This window comes from Nannospalax galili, unplaced genomic scaffold (assembly GCF_000622305.1).
Source record: "Nannospalax galili isolate Female #2095 unplaced genomic scaffold, S.galili_v1.0 scaffold793, whole genome shotgun sequence".
In the NCBI taxonomy this organism is placed as follows: domain Eukaryota; kingdom Metazoa; phylum Chordata; class Mammalia; order Rodentia; family Spalacidae; genus Nannospalax; species Nannospalax galili.
The window spans coordinates 347336-351381 of record NW_008331997.1 but is presented as its reverse complement, the minus strand read 5'-3'; the positions used below and the strand labels follow the sequence as shown (position 1 = coordinate 351381).

The 4046-nt window shown below is 45.3% G+C and overlaps 1 pseudogene; it reads right to left on the bottom strand.

Annotated features, from left to right (window-relative positions):
* Positions 1-1459: 1459 nt before the first annotated feature.
* Positions 1460-2623, bottom strand: LOC103729164 (annotated as a pseudogene).
* Between the last annotated feature and the right edge of the window lie 1423 nt (positions 2624-4046).

The window sequence follows — 4046 nt, the reverse complement described above, 5'->3', positions numbered from 1 at the left end:
ATTATATAAATAGTTAAAACAATAATGATAGAAGAAGGGCTGGACCAATGACTCAGCAGTTAAGAGTGTTGGCTGCTCTTGAGAAGACCTGGATTCTATTCCCAGCACCCACATGGTGGCTTAAAACCATGACTCCAGTTCCGGGGGACCTGATGCCCTCTTCTAGCCTCTTTGGGCATTACACGACATGGGTGCATTTACACACATGCAGGCAATACTCTCAGATACATAAAATAAAAAATTTAAAAAACTGATAGAAGAAGAGGTATGAATTCAAAAGGGGATGGTGGGGTGTACCCATGTACACAGGAGGTGGAGGGGGTGAAGGGGGTGGGAAATGATGCAAATACAGTGTACTCATGTACAAAATTCTCAAAAAAATTAAGAAACAAAAACCTGGGGGCTGGAGAGATGGCTCAGTGGTCAAGGACACTGGCTGTTCTTGCAGAAGACCCGGGTTCGAATCCCAGCGCCCACATGGCAGCTAACAGCTGTCTGTAACTCCAGTCCCAGAGGCGGGGGATCCGACAGCCTCTTCTGTCCTCCTCGGGCATTGCACGACACAGGTGCACTTACCTACATGCAGGCAATACATACATACACATAAAATAAAAAATAAGAGCCAGGGGTGGTGGTGCACGCCAGTAGTCCCAGCACTTGGGAAGCAGAGGTAGGTGGATCTCTGTGAGTTCAAGGCCAGCCTGGTCTACATGTGAGTTCCAGGACAGCTGGGGCTACAGGGAGACCCTGCTTCAAAAAGACCAAAAAAACAAAAAAACAAAATAAAACCTGATCTGAGGAGGTGCCAGAGGTCTAAGGGAGTTCCCTCCCCCCTTTTTTTGGTCTGTTGCCCCCTACCCTGCTTATATATGTATGTGATATATATTATTTATGTATGTTTTATATATACTATATATAGATTTGTTGTTTTGAGATATGGTCTTGCTATGTAGCCCTGGCTAGCCTGGAGCTCTCTGTGTATCTGGCCTCAAACTTGGGGTAATCATTTCACCTCAGCCTCCCAAGTCCTGGGATTTTAAGTAAGCTCCACCTGACAAGTCAAGCAATTTCTTTCTTTTTGAATCCTTCAGATGAGAACTTTATTAGGAGACTTATTAGCTGAATCATACTATAGGCAGTATGATGAGGATTTTGAAGAGATGAACTTCACCACCCCCAAACACTTTTAAATTAATTGACTCGTTTGTTGAGTCTCATATAGCACAGGCTGGCCTGGAACTTGAGCTCACTATATAGACAAGGCTGGCCTTGAACTTCTGACACTCCTGCTTCCACTTCCTAGGTACTGGGATTACAGTCATGTGCCACTATACCTGGATCAGCAAGTGATTTCTTTTTTTCTTTCTTTCTTTCTTCTTTCTTTCTTTCTTTCTTTCTTTCTTTCTTTCTTTCTTTCTTTCTTTCTTTCTTTCTTTTCTTCCTTCCTTCCTTCCTTCCTTCTCTCTCTCTCTCTTTTTCTTTCTTTCTTCTTTCTTCTTTTTTTTTCCTATTTAGTTTTTTATTCGTAATCATAAACTTAATGCTGCAATCCACCCAGGCTTGGAGGGGAATAAGGAGATTATGGAATTCAAAGACCTGCATGAAGAGCACAGAGATTCTGGGATACTATGAGCAGATGGGGCGGAGGGTGCTCTCCTGAGCTACAGAAGGAATGGTCTGGTGGTTAAGATGCGCACAAGTCAACAGTATCAGAGCTGTCCACAGTTGGAAACGGTGATCTTTTCGCTGGTCTTGCTATTCCTGGACCCAAGGTGCTCCATGGCTTCCATGATGCTCATGCCTTCTTTCACTTTTCCAAAGACCACGTGTTTGCCATCCAACCACTCAGCCTTGCCAGCGAAGATGAAAAAGTGGGAATTATTTGTGTTTGGTTCAGCATTTGCCCTGGACAAGATACCAGGACCTGTATGCTTCAGGACGAAGTTCTCATCCTCGAATTTCTTCCCATAGATCGACTTGCTGCCAGGGCCATTATGGTGTGTGAAGTCACCGCCCTGGCACGAGAATCCTGGAATAATTCTGTGAAAGGAGGAACCCTTAGAACCAAATCCTTTCTCTCCAATGCTCAGAGCACCAAAGTTTTCTGCTATCTTTGGAACTTTGTCTGCAAACAGCTCGAAGGAGAAGCAACCCAAAGGCTTGTCATCAATTGTGATGTCGAAGAACACGGTGGGGTTGACCATGGCTGACAGCAAGCGGCTACAGGGGACAGCGGTGTCTACAGAGCAGCCCAGCAAGCAATTTCTTTTGAAAAAAACTTTCAGTGAAAGTAAGTGGAAAAACCGTGTCATCTCCTGGCCACAGTGCTTTCTCAAGTGGCTGTTAGATTTCAGACTCAGAATTTCCTCTGCTTTTCTAGCTGAAATTTCCTCAGATTTTCTAAATCTGAGGTTCAACGACGCATCAGGTGAAAGATGCAGATTCTGTTGGTGTCTGTGACCACCCCACTCCCACCCTGTGCTGGAGAGTGAACGCAGTGCTCCCACATACTGCATAAGTGCTTATATAAGTGTCCTTCCACTGAGCTGTGCCTTAGCTTAAGTCCCTAGGCTCAATTCTACACACACACACACACACACACACACACACACACACTCAGAAAGCCAAACCTTTGTTACTTTAAAGAGCAAACTTTTTTTTTTAATTTGCTTTTTTCAGACTGAATTTCATACTAGCTGAAGCTGGCTTGGACCTCACTATAGAGTCTAGGCTGGCCCTAACTCACAGCTATCTTTCTCTCTCAGCCTCTCAAATGTTGGGATTAGAGGTGAAATCATGCCCAACTGAGATATTTTAATCTAAGAAGTTATTTATTTTGGATTTTTGAGACAGGGTCTCGTATAGACCAGGCTGGCCTTGAACTCACAGAGATCTGGCTGTTTCTGAGTGCTGGCATCAAAGGAATGTATGCCTGGCACAAAAGGTTGTGTATGCAAGTTGCCCCCTTCCCCAGTTTGAAACTGAGGACAATCCCAGGGGCTAGCATTCTACCATTGAGCTAAATAGCCAAACCCTAATCTCAGGAGTTCTATGATGGAATTTACTCTTTTTTTTTTTTTTTTTTTTTGGTCTTTTTGAGACAGGGTCTCCCTGTAGCCCCAGCTGTCCTGGAACTCACTCTGTAGACCAGGCTGGCCTGGAACTCACAGAGATCCGCCTGCCTCTGCGTCCCCAGTGCTGGGATTAAAGGTGCACGCCACCACGCCCGGCGGAATTTACTCTTAAAAAAGAGAGTCAGTTGTCAGACCTAGCAAGCAGGAAGTTGTAGATTGGGCATGGTAGCACACACTGGCAATCCCTGGACTTGGAAGGTAGAGACAGGAGGATCAGAAGTTCAAGGTTATCCTCGGCTACATAGAATAAAGAAGATCCAGGCCTGGTGAATCATGCCTGTTCTGTAACCCGAGAACTCAGGACTCTGGGGCTAGTGAGCTCCAGGCCAACCTAGGATAACCTGTGAGACCTCATCTGGGCAAGGGGTGGTGGTGTTGAGGTTGGTATGAGGGGGAGGAGAAACAGCTCATGACTGCATCATGCTGAAAGGATAAATTTCTGCCTTCTGACGCAAACCCTACCTTCCAGTTGCTATTAGCAAAACAGCAAATTGAATTATAGGGTGGATGCACCCCAAGACAGCAGCAGGCTACTGGAGCAACAAGGGTGGGGGCCTGCTCTAATGGAGTCTAGGAGGAAGAGGAATTGGTTACTCCCAGGAATTGGAGTAGGGGTCCCAGGGTGCTATGAGCTAGGGCTGGGGAATGAGTGGTTTTCTGTTTTGATGGACAGACTTGGGCAATGTAGGCCTTGGGTTACTGTGCATATCTTTCCCATGATGCATCTGATTGTAATCATATGTATGCTCAAATCCTTCACAGGCATACTATGATAAATAGAAGATTTTCCCATAAAAGTTCACTTAGAAGACAGTTTACCTTTATTGTACATGCACCAAAACCAGTTCAGCCTGGATTGGCCCATTTCCTTTAGTTTCAGGGTGTTTGGTGACAGAGGAGCATCCCCAGGAG